This window comes from Panthera pardus, unplaced genomic scaffold, assembly GCF_024362965.1.
Source record: "Panthera pardus isolate Hobbes unplaced genomic scaffold, ASM2436296v1 HiC_scaffold_3, whole genome shotgun sequence".
In the NCBI taxonomy this organism is placed as follows: Eukaryota; Metazoa; Chordata; class Mammalia; order Carnivora; family Felidae; genus Panthera; species Panthera pardus.
This window is the reverse complement of record NW_026526876.1, coordinates 57,551,866-57,573,959: the sequence shown is the minus strand read 5'-3', so window position 1 is coordinate 57,573,959 and position 22,094 is coordinate 57,551,866. Positions and strand designations below refer to the sequence as shown.

The 22,094-nt window shown below is 37.1% G+C and overlaps 1 protein-coding gene, 1 non-coding gene and 1 pseudogene across 2 annotated transcripts in view; 1 reads left to right on the top strand and 2 right to left on the bottom strand.

Moving 5' to 3' along the window:
• Positions 1-22,094, top strand: part of TAOK1 (TAO kinase 1) — a 144,642-nt gene that overhangs the window by 7,522 nt on the left and 115,026 nt on the right. The window lies entirely within an intron of this gene.
• Positions 17,515-18,587, bottom strand: LOC128774203 (L-lactate dehydrogenase A chain-like; annotated as a pseudogene).
• Positions 21,620-21,722, bottom strand: LOC128774337 (U6 spliceosomal RNA). The gene has a single exon (XR_008418919.1). It is a non-coding gene; the product is annotated as a U6 spliceosomal RNA (small nuclear RNA).

Genomic DNA, 22,094 nt, shown 5'->3' with positions numbered 1-22,094 from the left:
AACAAACTTTTTTTTTTGGCTGTATCTTTATGTGCTCTGGATAACCAGTTACATTTTTAAAATATGTACATTCAAGTTAGTTACCCAGTTACATTTTTTAAAAATTTCTTTTTCAACTCATCCTTTCTACCTTTTTTTAATATTTACTTTGTTTGAGAGAGCGTATTTGGGGGAGAGGTAGAAAGGGGGGGCAGAGGATAGGAAGCAGGTTCTGCACCAATAGTGAGCCTGATGTGGTGTTTGAACGCACAAACCATGAGATCATGACCTGAGCCAGAGTTGTATGCTCAACCAACTGAGCCATCCAGGCACACCCCCTCCCCGCTTTTTTTAAAGTGTATATTTATTTATTTTCGGTAATCTCTACAGCCAAGGTGGGGCTCAAACTCATGACTCTGAGATCGGGAGTCACATGGTCTTCTGACTGAGCTAGCCAGGCGCTACATCATCTTTTTATGCCTTTACTTTATGTATTTACTTTTAATGCCTCTGAAGTATAATATACTTGTTTTTTCTTTTAATAAGTCTACTTTCAGTCTTTCCTGATTCTAGTCTCTAGTCTATTTGATAGTTATGTTATGCATATTCACCTTTATTAGGCTGCACATCTTGTTAGGGTACTAAGGACTCTGTCTAAAAGATCCTGGTAAGGGTACCAGCCATTTTGGGTGTAATGGTAACTTTTGAGGTGTTTATATTGGGGAACCTATGTTATTACATATCTAGAGTCATAGCCTGTGTGTATGAGTGCAGTTTCTTAGGAATTGCAAAATTTATTTTTTAAGGAAGGAAAACTTTTTATTTGGAGCATATTGAGAAAATGTCTTTTATTTTTATTTGGGGTATATGTGGATTTTAAAAATATTGCAGCATATATTTTAACAGGATTTGTAAGGTGACTATTTAAGTATATTAGATAAGTATATTAAGTATATTTTTAAAATTTCAGTGTGCTTCAGTGCATGACATTTTACCATATCCTTATGTTTTGATTGATGTTTTTAGTCCACTTGTGGTAGCAGTTATGAGTCTCTAGGCTGTATTTTTTACTGATTTCTTCAAATTTATTTCCACTGAGACTGAGAAATTTCAGAAAAACTTGATGAACAGCATTACTAAACAAGGGGAAGGCTTTTTCTTTGGGAAAGCTTTCTCTCTTTGCTAAACGCATCTATATTGTTGATTGGAAAGACTAAAGTTACTTATTTACCTGTAATTATACTTGATAAGGAAACTTTATTGTTGCATAGAAACTCTGTATGGTATGTGTGATAGTATTTAACATGTAGTGTTTCAGTAATCTCATGCTATGTAAATGGTAGATGATGACTGTGATGTTTTATAATAACGGATCATCACATTATAGGAGTATGGTGTTTGTTGGTTTTGTTCCTTAGAATTTAAGGGTTCTGAGTCCCAGAGGAACAACATAATGTGCTTGTTTTCAGATTCTTTACTTTGACATATATAGTTGTTAGCGCTGATTTTTCCATTATTGAGAAAATAGAGTAATGAAAAGATCCTTCCTTTTATCTTCATTTTAGGTACTGACAAAATGTTTTTGTGTATTATGTGTGAATATTCAAGTTCTGTAAAATAATGCTGTGAAACTTTAGAGTAAAAGGACTTCAAGAAGGAAAAGATGTGAAAGTTTTCTATTTAGAAAAGGAATGTCCTATAATAGACTTGGTTGCTAGCGATGGAAAGTATAGAATTTGGGTATCTCTTCGTTTATGTGACATTTTGGTTGAACTAATTACACATATACATACAAATATATAGTAAATTGGGTGAAGAGAACCACTATATTCAAGAATAGCATGGTTTTAGAAGAAAATAAAAATATTGATATGTGAATTTTGTTTTTGTAATATGTATTAGATAATACAGTAAATTAGAAGAATAAGTTTTGCAAGAGAGGCTTATTACTATAGTAAAAGTTGTTATCCCAAAATCCTAAATAAAGGATTGTTACCAAATGAAATTTTTTCTGTCACTGGTTGAATATATAGGAAGTAAGTGCTATTTATTATTTAATAAAAAATAAATGATAAGGGGGATGGGAGTATTTTGGTTTATATTTTACTTTGTTTTTGCATTTGGTAGTTTTAGTATTGGAATTGAATTAGATTTTGTGCCTGTAAGGAGGGCCAAAATGATATTTGAAAAAAACATGTTTTTAATCCACAAGAATGGACCTACTTTGAAAGTTGTATGTTTTGAGAACTTTGAGTAGGAATCAAAGAACTTTTATTTACCATATTTGGAATGTAGATATTTCAATAATGTATCATTCTTTCAAAAATTTACCTTCAGTTGGATAATTAGCCTCCTGATATTTTACTCTAAACAACTAAATTTAACAGGTCATCTGATTGATTTAAAAGTCTTGAAAGTGCAGATCTTCATTCAACCTTCTACGTGATGGTGTGGAATATATTAGGGTAGGAATGGTAAAACAGGTACAGTAAGCAAACACCTAAAATATGTCTTATGACTCTTTGAGGTGGTACATCCAGTCATTAACAATAAAATTCTGTTTTTGAGATATGAAATGTTTATTAAATAATAAAAATGTCTATTTTTGACATTAAGGTGCACTGTTACTCTGTTAATATAAATTATATTGGATTAAAGTTAGGATTCTGGAATGGTATCCTTAAATTTTAGTATTAAATTTTTTATTTATATTTTTAAAATGTTTTATGTTTATTTTTAAGAGAGAGCGAGGCAGGGGAGGGACAGAGAGAGAGGGAGACAGAGAATCTGAAGCAGGCTCAGGCTCTGAGCTGTCAGCATAGAGCCTGATGCGGGGCTCAAACTCACAGACTCTGAGATCATGACCTAAGCTGAAGTCAAGATGCTTAACCGACTGTGCCACTCAGGCGCCGCTTTTATTTTTATTTTTAAGTAATCTCTACAACCAGCATTCAGGCTTGAACTCCCTACCCCGAGATCAAGAGTTGCATGCTCCACCAACTGAGCCAGCCAGTTGCTCTGGTATTCTAAATTTTAGTATCCATTATTTTACTTTGTCTTAGGTGGTACTGTGTGATGAGATTAAAACATTTTTTTGAAACAGTGTTCTTTTTTTATTCCTTTTGATGCATAGTGATTAAGCTATTTGGTATACTCATGCTTATCTTAGTATGGAAATCAATTTTCACTTAACACTTTTGAGATACTCAGGTTATAACTTTTGATTTGTTGCTATATACTATGAAAACACCAAATCAAAATAGTAATTGATGAAATTTGAATTTAAAGACTACCAGCTTAGGGCACCTGTTTGACTCAGTTGGTAGAGCATGCAACTCTTGATCTCAGGGTTGTGAGTTTGAGCCTGTGCTGGGTGTGGAGCCCACTTTAAATAAATGAAAAAATATCTTTAAAAGAAAAAAATAAATAAAGACTACCAGTTTAGCCAGTACACTATGTAGCTTTAGGTTTATTTTAATTAAAATGAGATTCATTAATAACACATGTATTTATTATATATTTTGAGTCCTATATTCTAGGCACTGTGTTTATCATAATGACATCTATTTATTATACATTCAAGTGCTATTTGCTAGGTGCTGTGCCAGGATACAAAAAATGAGTTAAGACTGGATTCCTCCTGTAGTTCAGTTTAGTTAGGGATATAGATTTGCAAATAGGTATATACAATAACTCAGTGCAAGATTTCTCAACCATGGCAGTATTGACATGTTAGGGAGGATAATTAATTGTTATGGGGGGATCTGTGCTGTGTATTATGATATTTTGCAGCATTTCTGGCCTTTACCCATTAGATGCCAGTAGCACTCCCTGCCGCATGTGACAATCAAAAATGTCTAGACATTGCTAGATGTCCCCTGGAGAACAAAATCACTTCTGATTGAGATGCACTGGTTTAGTCAATGCTAAGGTTATGGGAAGTGGAATGTACAACGAGCTGTTATAGCAAAAGTAAAGGTAGAATTTAATGTTATAAGAGCTGTTATAGCAAAAGTAAAGGTAGAGTTCAGAAAGCTGGAATGAGCCCTGAGGGAGTGTGATTTTATCTAGGTCTTAAAGAAAAGTAGGACTGGAAAGGATATCAAATACCTGAGAGCATGAAAGATCAATATCTAAGAAAGGGATTCATAGTTTGTGGCTATAGGTTATTTATAGGGTTAGGGATGGATATTTGGTAAAAAATTACTTTGGGGCCATCTTAGTTCTTTTAACTGTTTAATTGAGGCATAATTAATGCACCAGACTGCATAAATATGAAGTGTAACATTATTGAATTTTTGCAGATGTATACAGTCATGTAATCACCATGCAGAATATGAAACATTTCTAGCAGTTCTTATAGTTATTTTTTGAAGGACCATTTTTGCCGATGTGAGAATCATATAAAAGCAGGAGTGTATTAATCAGATTTGTGTTTTGAAAAGATTACTCTGAAGGTATTATGGAGAATAAATGGGCAGAAATTATATGTAGGAAGATTGGTTAGAAGGTTATTACAGAAGTCTAAATACGGAGAGCTGACATGATGGATTTGAGAGACATTAAGGCAGAAAAATTGATAGGATAGGGGTTTACTAGAGGTAAGGGAAAGGATGTGTTGAGGAAGACTTTGTTTTGTAAGCAAACAAGAAAGATAGTGATTTTGGCTTTGGTTGTGTATTAGGAAAGACTAGGTTATGTTGTGGTAACAAACAGTTCAGGACTTTTAGTGGCTTTTAACAGTACATTTTTTTGCTTGACACGCTATATGTATAGTGTGGGTTGGTGGGGGCTTCTGCTTGTTCTTGCTATGCAGGGTCTCAGACTGATAGAGGCTCCATTTTAACACATTGTTCGCGATCTCCATGGCAATAGGAAGGAAACTGTTGCTAATAACTCACTGGCTCTTAAAGTGTCTAGAAGAGGGTCATGTCATTTTGGCTTATTCATTGGCCAAAACAAGTCCTATGGTCTTAACAGATTACACAGAAGAGGTAAGGAAGTGCAGTCATACTGTGCATTCTGAAGAAGAGAACTGAAATATTTCAGCCATAGTAAATATTTGCCATATGTTGAGTTACAGCTTATTTAGTCTTTTAAATAGTTAATTATGTTGAAATTTATGATAAGAGTTTTAGTAGTAGTAGAGCTGCCAGTTACTGAACATTTATTTGTGTGTGTGGTACTTTAAGATATATTTTTGTTTTAATCTTTTACAACATTTCTGCAAGGTAGGTGGCAGCCCCATTATATAGTGGGGAAACCGATGCTTGAGGTTAAAGAACTTACGATTGTGTAGCCAGTAAGTAATGGAGCCAGGAATATGTCTGTAAAACCTGAGCTAGTTGTACTCTACCAGGTTAAGTAGAATCTACATGGCAGTAAGGTAAAGGGAGGAAAAAAACTTTTTGATTGACTAATCAATCACATATTGCTAATTAGACTTAATTTTTATTTTTATTTTTTTATTTTTAAAAAAAATTTTTTTTTCAACGTTTTTTATTTATTTTTGGGACAGAGAGAGACAGAGCATGAACGGGGGAGGGGCAGAGAGAGAAGGAGACACAGAATCGGAAACAGGCTCCAGGCTCCGAGCCATCAGCCCAGAGCCCGACGCGGGGCTCGAACTCACAGACCGCGAGATCGTGACCTGGCTGAAGTCGGACGCCCAACCGACTGCGCCACCCAGGCGCCCCTAGACTTAATTTTTAGAAAAGATTTTGCTTTTAAGTAATCTCTACACCCAGTGTGGGGCTCAAATTCACAACCCTGAGATCAAGAGTTTCACGCTCCACTAGCTGAGCCAGCCAGGCAGGCACCCCTAGACTTAATATTGTTAATTAGACTGAAGTGAATTAGCAGTGGTGTTCTTCCTGTAAATGACATTTCTCCAGAATGTTACTGAGATTTCACAAGTTTAGACTATTTCACTACATTTTAAAGATTCAAAGATTAAAAGCTGCTGTTTTGTATTCATTAATTCTCTCTTTTTACCACCTTCTGATATCTACCTATATCATAACAGAGTTATTAATGTTTGAATATGAAAATTTTTCATCACTTCTTTGTACGTGAAATACTAGTGTATGCAGTTTATTTCTCTATTTCTCTTCCTTAGTGAGAATTTCCTTTCAGGTATGGGAATTACTAGTCTTGGGGTATTGATAATTAGAATTAGAGGGAATGTGGCTGTTGGGAATAGAAAACTCAAGGAGAAGGCCGAGTCAGGATTTTATAAAAAAAAAAAAAAAACTTTAGTAAAGATTAAAGGAAATAAATCTGATTTGTAAAACTGTCTTCCAGCTTCTAACGAGGCAAAGAAAGAGCTTATCTTTTAGAGGCTAATAGTACTTTTACATGAAGTTAATGGACAGAGCTAAGAGCTAAGGCTCTCTATAATGGCAAAGGCCTGTGAGAAGTAAATTAGTCAAAGTATTTCCATCATACTTGCATCTTGGCACCACGGTTGTCTTTGGGAAATCATCAGCTTTTGCCTTAAAGTTGGAAAAGGCCTTAAATAATGGAAAGAGGTTAAATTATTTAGAATAAGTTATAACTGTTCATGGTATAAAATTTAGAATATACAGGGGTGCCTGGGTGGCTCAGTCGGTTAAGAGTCCGACTTCGGCTCATGTCATGATTTCACAGTTTGTGAGTTCAAGCCCCACATCGGTCTCTGTGCTGACGGTTCAGAGCCTGGAGCCTGCTTCAGATTCTGTGTCTCCATCTCTCTCTCTTCCCCTCCCCTGCTCACGCTCGCTCTCTCTCTCAAAAATAAACATTGAAAAATTAAAAAATATATATACAAAAAAGATATACCATGGAAAGTAAGTTATCCTTCCATGTCTATCCCCTTCCCACACTGTACCCCTTTGCACAAGCAATCATAATTTCTTATCTATCCTTTCAAAGATGGTTGGTATTAAACATTTGAATGGTGGATTAGGCAGGAGGAGAAAAACCTCCTAGTATGCATGTCTGCAGAACAGCAGTACACATTTACAAGCACTTCAAATGAGAGACATGAAAAATTTAGAGTTTAGGAGCATCTGGCTGGTTCAGTCGGTAGAACATGCAACTCTTGGTCTTGTGACTATAAGTTCGAGCCCCATGTTGGGTGTAGAGACTACTTAAAAGTAAAATATCTTAAAAAAAAATTTGTAGTTACTAAATTACCTGTGTGGTACACATGGGAAATTTAGGATATGTAAATGTTATTGGTATTTTTTAGCAATTTAGTGTGTGCAAAAATATGCAAAAAATTTTCTAAGAGCATAAATATACCGGTGATCTTAGTCCTCCTGATCTTGTTTGCTTTTTTAATATTTTAAGTGCCAAAAAAACATCAATTTTTTTATTAGGTCGATTTTCAGGGAGCAGGACTTTGAGTTTAGAGAGAGACTCGGGGTGCCTGGGTGGCTCATTCGGTTAAGCATCCGACTCTTGGTTTTGGCTCAGGTCATTATTTCACGGTTCATGGGTTTGAGCACCTTGTCCAGCTCTGCTCTGACAGAGTGGAGCCTGCTTGGGAGTATTTCTCTCTCCCCTCCTCTCTCTCCCCCCTTTCCCCTCTCTGCCCCTCTACCCCCAATAAATAAATAAACTTAGAAAAATGTTTCTGAGAAGTCTCAAGGAGAATAAATATTCATGTGTGGTTCTAAATGTCTTCCTTGTAATGCTTAGTGCTATTTATTGTCCCCTTCTTAAAAATTTTATTTTACTGGCCCCTTACTCTAAATGTCTCCAAATGCCTGCCTGAAATGTCTTGTATTTCTTCGATATTCATAGATATGCTAGTTTCAACACATATAAAATGAACTCATCTTTTTCATTTCCCCTTGCAAAAGGTTCCCCTTATTTACCAGTTTCAAAGTTAATAATGTTTTTTTTAGTCAGCATTACCAAAGTATAATTTACTTGCAGTAAAATTCACAAATTTTTAGTGTTCAGGTAACCGTCACCCTAGTGACAACAAAGAGCATTTTTCTGTTCCCTGGAAATTCCCTATAACCCTTTGCAATCACTCTCACTCTATTCCTAGGCAGCCACTGATGTGATTTCTATTACTGTGAATTAGGTTTGTCTTTTCTAGTTTCATAGAAATGTAATCATACAGTGTGTATTGTTGTTGTTTGTATTCTTTTGGCATAATGTCTGTGGTATTTATGTTGCTGCATGTATTATGGTTCATTTCTTGTATTCCTTAGTACTATTCCAATGTTTTGTTATACCATAATTTATTTATCTGTTTACTTATTGGTATTTGAATCATTTCCAGATTTTAGCTATTACAAGTAAAGCTGTTATGAACATTTGTGTGCAAGACTTTTATGGCCATTTATTTTTATTTCTGTTAACCTTTCTAAAACCTTGCAAGCTAGAAACTTTGGGATTGTTTTTGATTCTTTTAACCTCTATTCTCACCTGTATTCATCCAGTAGATTATGAAGTTATGGATTTTTTTCCTTTGGAATATGTTTTATTCTTTGTTCTCTTTTCCAAGTATCTTTAACATTCTTGTGAGAAAGTAAGTACTTTTTATTTTGTGAAGCCTTATTTCAGAGTAGAAGATCAAGGGTGATGTAGATGGTGCCTTTCTGAGTGAGGTTTATAGTTAGGTAGGATTGCAGACTGAAATTGGTCAGAGGATGATGCTGACTTTGAAGTTTCATGATGGGGCAAAGAAATGTTACTGTTGGTCTCTGGTTTTGTAGAAACCAAAGAGAATGCCAGTTGTGAGAATGCCGGTTTTAGTGAGAATGCCAGTTGTGAGAATGCCAGTTTTAGTTTCTCTTCGTTTTTGTTTTGTTGTATATTCATAGGTATGTATGTTATGGTAAAAAAAAATAAGTTTATTATCATGGGGAAAGTTCTCATTGCTGTGTGACCTTGAGCAAATTACTTAACCTTTTTGGGCTTAAGTTTCATCATCTGTAAAATGAGGATAATAATAATACCTGTCATGTAGAGTTATGAGAAGGATTAGATGCATTATTATATGTATAGTTGGTTCTTAGAACAGTACTTGGTATAAAGTGTTAGTATTATTACCTTGAGTCCAAGTTACTTTATTATTTTATTTTAGAGAGCGCACGAGAAGGGGGAGTGGGGCAGAGGGGGGGGGGGGGAGAGAGAGAGAGAGAGAGAGAGAGAGAGAGAGAGAGAGAGAATGAGAATGAATATCTTAGGCTCCATGATCAGCCAGAGCCTGACGTGGGGCTTGATCCCATGCCTTTGGGATCAAGACCTAAGCCGAAATCAAGAGTTGGATGCTTAACTGACTGAGCCACCCAGGTGCTCCAATTCTAAATTACTTTAAGGGCTATTTTTTCCTCTCCCATTTCAGTTCCTCTTATATATTAGTGTGATTTATCTCCTGACAGACCACTCTTCTGTTAACTGTTCAAACCTACAAAGGCACTGTATTATGTGGCAACTATTTGTGGGTCTTTCTTTCAATTGTGGTAAAATATACAATGGTTAGTTATACAAATGAAGTTTTACAGATGTACCTATCACTCAGATTAAGCTAGAAAAAGTTTCTAACATTCCAGATTATCATAAATTACTTTTGCAAATATATCTTTTTTTAAAAATTGAAGTATAATTGACATATAACATTATACTAATTTCAGTTATACAACATAATGACTTAATATTTATATAGCAAAATGATCACCACAATAAGTCTGGTTAACATCTGTCACCATACAAAGTTACACATATTTTTTTGTTGTGATGAGAACTTTTAAGGTCTGGTGTCTTAGCAACTTTTAGATATGCAATACAATATTATTAACTATAGTATGCTGCCTTGGTAACCACCAATCTGTGCTCTGTCTCTGTAGATTTATCTGTTCTGGATATTTCATATAAATGGAATCATATAAAACCTTTTGTATCTGGCCTTTTTCATTTAATATTATTTATTTAAAAATTTTTAAGTGTTTATTTTTGAGAGAAAAAGAGAGCACAATCAGGGGAGGGGCAGAGAGAGAAGGGGACAGGGTATCCTAAGTGGGCTCTGCACTGACAGCAGAGAGCCTGATGGCAGGGTTTGAACTCATAAATCATGAAATCATGACCTGAGCTGAAGTTGGACACTTAACCAAATGGGCCACCCAGGTTCCTCTTTCACTTAATGTTTTAAAGGTTCATCCACACTGTAGTTTGTATTAGTACTTTATTCCTTTTTATGGCTTAATTCTACTCGATTGTATGTACATACTACAGTTTGTTTATTCATTCATTTGTTGGACGTTTGGGCGGTTTTTACCTTTGGTTGTTGTGAATAGTGCTACAATGAACATGTGTGTGTGCACGTGTACTTCTTTGAGTACCTGTTTTCAGTTCTTGTGGGTATATACCTAGGCGTGAAATTGCTGGGTCATATGGTAATTCTGTGTTTTAACTTTGAGGAACTGCCAGGTGTTTTTCACAGAGACTAAACTTTATGTTTCCACTAGCAGTGCACAGGGATTTTGGTTTGTCCACATCCATTCCAAGAGTTATTTTCCGTTAAAAATTAAAAAAAAATTATAAGCCATCATACTGTGTGTGAGTGCTACCTCTTTGTGGTTTTGATTTGCATTTTCCTACTAAGGACATTAACCATCTTTTCATTTGCTTGTTGGCCGTTTGTATATCTTCTATGGAAAAATATAAAACTTTTGATTCTTAAAGAGGTATGCTTAAGTTACCAAAAAAAAAAAAAAGTCTGGGAAGATACAAAATATTTGGTGTTACTATGTAATTAAGTGCCAAACTGTTTGGTACAAATACAAAGTACTATGGGTAGTTAAAAAGAAGAGATTGTAAAATAAAAAGAAGGGATATGGTGACACTAGTTTAAATTTTCTTAAGAGTATAAGACTCCTTCCAACATTATATATAATTAGAAATGTTATCATATTTTATTTTTTAATTTAAATTTTAGTTAACATACAGTGCAATATTGGTTTCAGGAGTAGAATTCAGTGATTCATCACAACAAATGCCCTCCTTAGTACCCATCACCCGTCTAGCCCATCTCCCACCCACCCACCTCCCTCTGTCAGCCCATAGTTAGTTCTCTATCATTAAGAGTCTTTTGTGGTTTGTGTCCCCCTCTTTTTATTTTCCTCCCCTTCCAATGTATTCATCTGTTTTGTTTCTTAAATCCTACATATGAGTGAAATTATATGGTATTTGTCTTTCTCTGACTTATTTCACTTAGCATAATACATTCTAGCTCTGAGCACGTCATTGCAAATGACAAGATTTCATTCTTTTTGATGGCTGAGTAATATTCCATTGTGTATGTATCACATCTTTATCATTCATCAGTTGATGGGTATTTGGGCTCTCTCCATAGTTTGACTATAGTTGCTAATGCTGCTATAAACATTGGTGTGCATGTACCCCTTTAAATCTGTATTTTTGTATCCTTTGGGCAAATACCTAATAGTGTAATTGCTAGGTCCTAGGGTATTTCTATTTTTAGTTTCTTGAGAACCTCCATACTGTTCTCTAGAGAGGTTGCACCAGTTTGCATTCCCACCAACAGTGCAAGAGGGTTCACCTTTCACCACATCCTTACCAACACCTGTTGTTTCTTGTGTTGTTAACTTCAGCCATTCCGACAGGTGTGGGGTGGTATCTCATTGTGGTTTTGATTTATATTTCCCTGATGATGAGTAATGTTGAGCATCTTTTCATGTATCTGTTAGACATCTGGATGCCTTCTTTGGAAGAGTGTCTATTCATGTCTTTTGCCCATTTCTTGACTGGGTTATTTGTTTTTTGGGTGTTGAATTTGATAAGTTCTTTATAGATTTTGAATACTAACCCTTTATCAGATATGTCATTAGTAAATATCTTTCTCCCATTCCGTAAGCTGCCTTTTAGTTTTGCTGATTGTTTCCTTTGCTGTGCAGAAGCTTTTTATCTTGATGAAGTCCCAGCAGTTCATGTTTGCTTTTGTTTCCTTTGCCTTTGGCGACGTGTCTAGTAAGAAGTTGCTGTGGCTGAGGTCAAAGAGGTTGCTGCCTGTGTTCTCCTGTAGGATTTTGATAGTTTCCTGTCTCACATTTAGGTCTTACATCCATTTTGAATTTATTTTTGTGTATGGTGTAAGAAAGTGGTCCAGTGTCATTCTTCTACATGTTGCTGTCCAGTTTTCCCAACACCATTTGTTGAAGGGACTGTCTTTTTTCCATTGGATATTCTTTCCTGCTTTGTTTGAAGATTAGTTACCATATAGTTGTGGGTCCATTTCTGGGTTTTCTGTTCTGTTCCATTGATCTGTGTGTCTGTTTTTGTGCCAGTACCATACTGTCTTGATGACTACAGGTTCGTGATATAGCTTGAAATCTGGAATTGTGATGTCTTTTTCAGGATTACTTTGGCTATTCGAAGTCTTTTGTGTGGTTCCACACTATTTCAGGATTCTTTGTTCTAGCTCTGAAAAAATGCTGGTGGTATTTTGATAGGGATTCCATTAAATGTGTAGATTGCTTTGGGTAATATAGACATTTTAAGTATGTTTATTCTTCTAGTCCATGAGCATGGAATGTTTTTCTATTTCTTTGTGTCTTTTTCACTTTCAATTTTTTTTTTTTTTTTAAGTTTATTTATTTTTGAGACAGAGACAGAGCATGAATGGGGGAGGGGCAGAGAGAGAGGAGACACAGAATCGGAAGCAGGCTCCAGGCTCTGAGCCATCAGCCCAGAGCCCGACGCGGGGCTCGAACTCATGAACCATGAGATCGTGACCCGAGCTGAAGTCGGACGCTCAACCAACTGAGCCACCCAGGCGCCCCTCTTTTTCACTTTCTATCATAAGTGTTCTAGGGACATCTGGGTGGCTCAGTGGGTTAAGCGTTTAACTCTTGATTTCAGCTCGGGTCATAATCTCACAGTTCATGGATTCAAGCCCCGCGTGAGGCTCCCTACTGTCAGTGCAGAGCCGGCTTGGGATTCTTTCTCCCTCTCTCTGCCCCTTCCCTGTGCTCGCTTGCTCTCTCAAAAAATAAACTTAAAAAAAAAGGGGGGAGTTCTATAGTTTTCTGAGTATTATAATTAGAAATTAAATTTTTTAAAATGTTTTATTTATTTTTGAGACAGAGAGAGACAGAGCATGAACAGGGGAGGAGCAGAGAGAGAGGGAGACACAAAATCCAAAGCAGGCTCCAGGTTCCGAGCTGTCAGCACAGAGCCCAATGAGGGGCTCGAACCCATGAACTGCTAGATCATGACCTGAGCTGAAGTTGGACGTTTTAACTGATTGAGCCACCCAGCCGCCTCTTTAAATTTCACTTAAATCCAAGTTAATTAACATGTTAGGTATGTGTTTTGCAAATCTTTTCTCTCTGGATTGTTTTTTATTAATATTACCTTTCAGAGAACAGAAGTTTTCAATTTTGATGAAGTCTAGTTTATCAATTTTTTTTTTTATTAAAAAACTTTTTGAGGGGCGCCTGGGTGGCTCAGTTGGTTGAGCATCCAGCTTCGGCTCAGGTCATGATCTCGCAATTCGTGAGGTCGAGCCCTGTGTCGGGCTCTGTGCTAACAGATCAGATCCCAGAGCCTGCTTCGGATTCTGTGTCCCCCTCTCTCTCCACTCCACCCCTGCTTGTGCTCTGTCTCTGTCTTTCAAAACTGAATAAACATAAAAAAAAATTAATAAAATAAAAAACTTTTTTTTAAGTTTATTTATTTATTTTGAGAGAGAGAGAGAGAGAGCACGAGCAGGGGAGGGGCAGAGAGAGAGAGGGAGAGAGAAAGAATGCCAAGGAGGCTCTGAACTGTCAGCGTGGAGCCCAGTGCGGGGCTGGAACCCATGAACCGCTGGTGACCTGAGCTGACATCAAAGTCGGATGCTTAACCAACTGAGCCGCCCAGGTGCCCCTTGATTTTTTTCTTTCTTTCGTTCTTTCTTTCTTTCTTTCTTTCTTTCTTTCTTTCTTTCTTTTTTTTTAAATGTTTGTTTATTTTTAAGAGAGAGACAGAAACAGAGTGTGGGTGGGGGAGGGGCAGAGAGAGAGGGAGACTCCAGAGAGCATAATTAGCACAGAGCCTGACATTGGGCTTGAACCCACTGAACCACGAGATCATGACCTGAGGCGATGTCCAGACTCTTAGCTGAGTGAACCACCCACGTGCCCCTAGGTGCTTTTCTTTCTAATGTAAGTTTTAGAATATGTTTGTCAGTTTCTTAAAAAAAAAAAAAAAAAAAAAAGACCATTAGTCTTTTGAGATTGTATGGCATCTTGGAGAGCGTTTTGGAGAGCATGAATACCTTAACAATATTGATTGAGTCTACTGGTCTACCAGTAGAGCGTATCTCTCTGTTTATTTAGGTTATCTATGATTTCTGTCATCAATGCTTTGTAGTTATCAGCATACAAATTTTGCACATATTTGTTAGATTTATTCCTAAGTAATGATTTTTGATGTTATTGTAAATGTTACTTTTTTCCTCCAAACTTCTGTTTTGCTACTACTGTGTAAAAATACGTTGATTTTTGTGTATTGACTTTGTATTGTACAACCTTAAGAAATCACTTACTAGTAAGTTTGAGAAGCTATTTTATAGATTATTTGGGATTTTCTAAGTAGACAGTTTTGTTTATGATTAAAGATAATTTTCTTTCTTCCTTTCCAATGTGAATGCTTGCTTATTTATTTATTTATGCATGCATGCATGCATGCATGCATGCCTTATTGCACTGACTAGATCCTTCAGTACAATCTGGAATAGGTGTGGTGAGAGTGGATATCCTTGCCTTGTTCCCCATCTTATGGGAAAAGTACTTAGTCTTTCATCATTACATATGATGTTAACTGTAGGGTTCTTGTAGTCTTATAGATATTCTTTATCAAGTTCAGGAAGTTCCTTCTATTTTCAGTTTGCTGAGTTTCTGCCATGAATGAATTGAACTTTGTCAATTTTTTTTTTTTTTTTGCCTCTACTGAAATCATATAATTATACTTTTTTTAAGTCTAATATAGTGAGTTATATAGGTTGATTTTCACTCCAGGGATGAACTCCACTTGGTGATGATACATTATTATTTTCATAAGTTGCTAGGTTCTATTTACTAATACTTTGTTCAGAGTTTTTGCATTCATATCTAAGGGAGATACTGGTCTGTAGATTTCTTGTTCATATCTGATTTTGGTATCATGGTATTGTTGACTTCTTAAGTTAAATTGCTAAGTGTTTATATGCTAGAACTGTTTATGTAGAACTGATGTGATTTTTTTTTTTTTTTTTTTTTTAATGTTTATTTTGAGACAGTACATGCAAGCATGAGCAGGGGAGGGGCAGAGAAAGAGGGGAAGAGAAGAATCTCAAGCAGGTTCTGCACTGTCAGCACAGAGCCTGACCAGGGCTGGATCCCATGAACATTGAGATCATTACCTGAGCAGAGATCAAGAGTCAGATGCTTAACTGAGCCACTCAGGTGCCCTGATGTTATTTCTTTCTTAAATATTTGGTAGAATTTAGCAGTGAAACCATTTGGGTCCAATTTTATTTGTGACAAGGCATTTAAATTCAGTTTATTTAGGAGCACCTGGGTGGCTCAGTTAGTTAAGCATCTGACTCTTGATTTGGTTCAGGTCATGATCTCATGGTTCATGAGATCCGAGCCTTACATCCGGCTCTGTACTTCTAGCACGGAGCCTGCTTGAGATTCTCTCTCTTCACTCACTCTCACACTTGTGGTGCACACACACACTCTCTCTCTCAAAATAAATAAATAAACATTAAAAAAATGCAATTTATTTATTTATTAAAAATATTTTCTCTCATTCCTTTCATTTTTTTTTTTTTAATTTTTTTAACATTTTTTATTTATTTTTGAGACAAAGAGAGACAGAGCATGAATGGGGCAGGGGCAGAGAGAGAGGGAGACACAGAATCGGAAGCAGGCTCCAGGCTCTGAGCCATCAGCCCAGAGCCCGACGCGGGGCTCAAACTCACGGACTGCGAGATCGTGACCTGAGCTGAAGTCGGATGCTTTAACCAACTGAGCCACCCAGGCGCCCCGTAAAAAATGCAATTTATTTAAAACAAACATAGTTAGGGGCACCTGGTTGGCTCAGTCCAAAGAGCATGTGACTCTTGATCTTGGGGTCATAAGTTCAAGCCTCACATTTGGTAAAGAGATTACCAAAAAAGTAAATAAACTTAAAAAAAAAAAAGTAGAACAGTTATTTAGGGTGTCTATTTATTCTTGAGTTAACTTTGATAGTTTGTGTTTATCAAATTAACTGATAAAATTATACATAATATTCTCTTATAATTTTATTTAAAGTATATTTTTGAGTGAGTGAGCGAGCCATGTGTGAGTGCGAGAGTGGTGGGGAGGTGGGGGACAGAGGATCTGAAGCAGGCTCTGCAATGACAGCAGAGAGCCTGATGTGGGGCTTGTACTCAGGAACCATGAGATCATCATCTGAGCCGAAGTTTGACGCTTAACTGACTGAGCCACCCAGGAGCCCCTGTCTGTAGGGTCTGTAAGTGATAGCCCCTTTTTAATGCCTGATACTAGTAATTTGTATCCTTTCTCTTTCTTTTTGGATCAATTGGCTTGAGATTTATCTATTTTATCTTTTCAAAGAACTGGATTTTGGTGAAATTGATTTTTCTCTTGGTTTGTTTTGTTTTCAATTTCATTGGGTTTTACTCTTTATTATTTTCCTCCTTCTGCTTTTATTGTATTTAATTTGCTTTTTTTTCGTTTGTTTTGTTCATTTCCTAAGCTGGATGCTTATGGTGTGACTTTACGTCGTTCTTGTTTTCTAATGCAGGGATTTAATGTTATAAAATTTCCTTTTAAGTACTTGTTTAGTTCTGAACCACAAAGTTTGAATCCTGTTTCCACTTTTATTCAATTCAAAATATTTTCTTATTTTCCCATATGCTTCTCTTTGACCTACCACATGTTTTTATTTATTTGTTTATTTTTTACTGTTCAAAGTTTATTTGGTATTTTAATTGGTATGACTCTTGGATAGTTGGTTGCATTGTTTACATGTAGATCTTTTTTTTTGTTTTGTTTTGTTACAGTATGGCAATGTATACTATTCTGATATATATGTACACAAGATCTGTTGGAATAGTTCTGCACAATATATGCAATATTGAATGTATACTTTGGATCCCAGGATGTGGTTAACTGGAAAAAAAAGTTGTATGAGGCATGTTGGGTGAAAGAACCAGGAATCATATATCACACACAGTAAATACATATATGATTTGAAGAACAACTGTAACATATGCAGCAATGTCACTGGTGCCTCTGAGGTGGTAGAACTATTTTATATTTTACATTAACCAATTTAGGACTACACAAGGTAGGTATCATCCAGTATCAGCATATGGCTGCAGGGTTTTATGAGCTATTCTGTTTGCAACTTGAGGAAACTAATGTTTTTCCTAGATCATTTTAATAATTACTAGAGTAACATAATAAGGACAACATATACAACCTCCAACTAAAATCCTCTTGTAGCCTAAACAGTGAAGTGGTACAATAGTAGAAAACTTTAAAACTGCAGTTCTTTTTGGATCCTCCTGAAGTGTATCTGTACTCTTCTTCAAGTAGGCCTCTTCCTCAGGAGTCAGATTTACCTTCACAACATCTGAGATTCCATTCTGTCTCAAGGAACACAGAGGAAGACATCATGTTTTATTCCATAGAATCCCTTAATCATGGTGGAAATTGGATGCACCCACCTAAGATTCTTCATTATACTTTCTGCCAAATCTGCCACAGGATGTGTAGTCTTTCCGTTTGATGACCTTATACGCACTGTCAACCACCTGTTTCTAAGCCTCTTTCCACTGTTACTTATCTGCATTAGTGTCTCTGTCAGGGTGCAGATACTTCTGGGAGACACCAGCAACATTTGCTCCATGCAGGTACACTAGAGTCTCCATGCTCACCAAGGACCCACCCATGACAGCTTAATGGCTGAACTCCCAGCCTTTCCCCCATTAGGTAATGGAGCCAGACTGAATCCAGATTGCAACCACTTCCAGTAACACAGTGTTTTTGGAAAGGTGCTTATCTTCCAAGCCACACGTGTCAAGATCCACCGGATTGGAAACAACAAGCAACTTGCAGTTTAGGCTCTATTTTACAATAATTAGAAATGATGAATTTAAATATGTTTGCTTTACGCTGGACAGTCTCTTGCTAATAGGCCACAGCTGTGATAATAACCAGCTTGGAGTTTGCAGTCATGTTACAGTCTTTACCAGAGGCAGTTTTTGGTGTTCTAAGGAAAAGGCTGCCGTGTTGGAGATCCATCATCTGTCCCTTCAGTTTGTCTTTCATGATATCAGTAAGAGCAAGTTCATTTTCCAAGTCCTTCATTGAGAGACTGATGGCAGGACCCTGGTTAAATTCTTGGTTTCTGCTCAGGTCATGATCTTCCAGTTGTGAGATCGATCCCCTTGTGGGGCTGCGTGCTAAGAGTGGAGCCTGCTTAAGATTCTCTTTCTCTTTCCCTCTGCCCCTCTACCCGTTCACAAACTCTATCTCTCTAAAATAGAAAAAGAGACTGATGGCACAGGCCATGCCAACAGCACCAACTCAAAAAACTGTAATCTTACTCTTGGGGTTATGGCCTGCCTGCCTTCCTTTCTTCCTTCCTTCCTTCCTTCCTTCCTTCCTTCCTTCCTTCCTTCCTTCCTTCCATCCTTCCTTCCCTCTCTCCCTCCCTCCCTCCCTCCCTCCCAAGCTGATCCTTGAGAATTGCCACATTGGATTTAGAACCAAAAGGAATTGAGGGTACTTGTTAGGCCAGGTGGTGCGCACATGTGTGGCATTAGATCTAGACTTGGTGACAGTGGCTTCAGTACCCCCACTATATGTTATTTAGAATTGTGTTGTTTTGGGGCACCTGGGTGGCTCAGTCGGTTAAGCGTCCGACTTCAGCTCAGGTCACGATTTCGCCGTCCGTGAGTTCGAGCCTCGCGTGGGCTCTGGGCTGACAGCTCAGAACCTGGAGCCTGCTTCCGATTCTGTGTCTCCCTCTCTCTCTGCCCCTCCCCCGTTCATGCTCTGTCTCTCTCTGTCTCAAAAATAAATAAACGTTAAAAAAAAAATTTAGAATTGTGTTGTTTAATTTCCAAATATTTAGGAACGTTCCTGATTTAGTTTCTAATTCTGTGTGGTCAGAGAATACACTCTGTATGAATTTAATTCTTTTGTATTTGTCGAGACTTTTTTTTTTCCTTAAAATTATTTTTAATGTTTTTATTTTTTTTTAAAAAACTTTTTTTTTTAATGTTTATTTATTTTTGAGACAGAGAGAGACAGAGCATGAATGGGGGAGGATTGGGGGGGAATGTGTCAGAGAGAGGGAGACACAGAATCCGAAACAGGCTCCAGGCTCTGAGCTGTCAGCACAGAGCCTGACGCGGGACTTGAACCCATGGACCGCGAGATCATGACCTGAGCTGAAGTCGGCCGCTTAACCGACTGAGCCACCCAGGCGCCCCTAATGTTTTTATTTTTGAGAGAGAGAGAGAGAGAGAACGCACAAGTGGGGAAGGGGCAGAGAGAGAGGGAGGCACAGAATCCAAAGCAGGCTCCAGACTCTGAGCTGTCAGCACAGAGCCTCACATGGGGCTCTAACTCATGGACTGTGGGATCCTGACCTGAGCTGAAGTTGGATGCTTAACTGACTGAGCCACCCAGGTACTCCTGTTGAGACTTTTTTTTTTTTTTTAAAGATTTTGTTTTTTAAGTGATCTCTACACCTAATAGGGGGCTGAAACTCAACCCCAAGGTCAAGAGCTGCAAGCTTCACTGATGAAGCCAACCAGGCACCTTGTTTTGACTTGTTTTATGGCTGGGTGTATGTCTGGTTTGGTTAATGTTACATAAGCATTTGAGAAGAATGTGCATTCTTTGTTAGATGGAGTGCTTTATAAATGTGAATTAGGTCAAATTATTTGAGTGTTAAGTTTCTGTATCCTTATTGATTTTCTGTACTTGTTTGTTCAGTTATAGAGAGTAATTTTGGAATGTTAAGTATAATTTTTCATTTGTCTTTTTATGTTCTTAATTAAAAAAATTTTTTTTAAATGTTTATTTACTTTTGAGAGACAGAGAAAGAGCGCAAGCAGGGGAGGGGCAAAGAGAGAGGGAGATACAGAATCCCAAGCAGGCTCCATGCTGTCAGCAGGAAGCCTGATGCGGAGCTCGAACCCACAAACCATGAGATCATGACCTGAGCCAAAGTCGGACACTCAACCAACTGAGCCAGGTGCCCCTCATTTGTCTTTTTAAAGTTTTGTCTGTTTTTCTTCATGTATTTTGAAGTTTTATCAGGTGCATATGCATTTAGGATTGTGGCATATGTTTTAATGTTTGTTTATTTTTTGAGGGAGAGAGTGTGCATGCAAGCCAGGGAAGGACAGAGAGAAGGGGGCGGGGGTGGACAGAGGATCCGAAGTGGGCTCTGTGCTGACAGCAGCGAGCCCATTGCCGGGGCTTAAACCCACGAACCCTGAGATCCTGACCTGAGCTGAAGTTGGAAGCTCAACTGACTGAGCCACCGAGGCACCGCCATGCTGATATGTTTTTGACATGACAGTTTTAGATGTGAATTCTACATTCTTATTATTTTTTTTCTGTAGGAAATATGTCTTTTCTCTGACTAGTCATAAGGTTTTTTATTATTGGTTTTTCAATAAATTGACTATAGTGTACCTTCATCTTGATTTGAGGTTATCCTGGAGGTGTTTATTGAGTTTCTTGAATCTGTGGGATTAAAGTTTCCATCAAAATTAAGAAATTTTTGGTCATTATTTCTTCTAATAATTTTTTAGTTCATCTTCTTATGTGGTACTCCAGTTGCATATATGTTAGACCATTTAATATTGTCCCACAGTCACTGTGATCCTACACATTTTTTCTTTTTTAATTGTGCTGTTATATGGTTTTTTTATTCTCATGTCTCCATATTAATAGATCTTTTAAAAATTTATGTGTTTTCTTCACTGTCCTATGTCATATTAATCCCATCTAGTGTATTTTTTGATTTCTGAATTGTATTTTTCATCTTTTGAAGTTCCATTTTGCTGTATGTTGTTTTTTTCCTTTCTTCTTTCTCTCTTTGTTTTGTATATGTTTTTATTTAAATGATTGTAGATATTTAGAATAACTAATGCTCTTTTTTGCTAATTTCTCTTTCTGAGATCTGTTTTTGTTGACCAAGTTTTCTGTTAGTTATGGATAGCATTTCTTGGTTTTTTTGGTATGTCTTTTTCTTTTTTAACAGATTCTATTTTATTTTAATTTTTTTAAGTTTATTTATTTTGAGAGGGAGCATGTGTGTGAGAGTGGGGAAAGGGCAGAGAGAGAGAGAGGGGGAGAGAGAGAATCCAAAGCAAGCTCTGCACAGTCAGCATGGGGCCTGACATTGGGCTTGAACCCACAAACGGTGAGATCATAACCTGAGCTGAAATTAAAAGTTGGACACTCAACTGAGTCAGCCACCCAGGCTTGCCTAAAATATTTTATTTTTAAGTAATCTTTACATCCAATATGGGGCTTGAATTTACAACCCCAAGATCAAGAATCACATGCTCCACTGACTGAGCCAGTCAGATGTCCCTGCAGTTTTTCCTTTTTTTAAAAATATGGAACACTTCACAAATTTACATGTCATCCTTGCATATGAACCTTACTAATCTCTGTGTCATTCTAGTTTTAGTATATGTACTGCTGAAGTCAGCAGTTTTTGGTATATCTTTTAATTTTTGATTGAGTTTAGTATGTTCTCCCCTCTTTTTTTTTTTTTTATTCTGAATTTTTTGCTTTTAAAGAACATTACACTTTGTCTTGATGGGCACTTGCTTGTGGATTGCCTTAATCCCTTCAGGAATGCTAATTTAGCTCTGCTGGTAAGTTATGACCGTTTTGGGGACTCTACTGAGTTCTCTAAGTCTCTAAGGATTCTCCACCATGGTTGAGTTGGAACTGAGACCATCTTCTAGCCTGTGTGACCTCTGGGAGTTTAGCTCCCCCGTAGTTGTTCTTTGCCTGGCCTTACGGAGTTTCAGGAAACCTGTGCATGTGCAGCTTTGTATTCAGCCAGAGATACTGGAA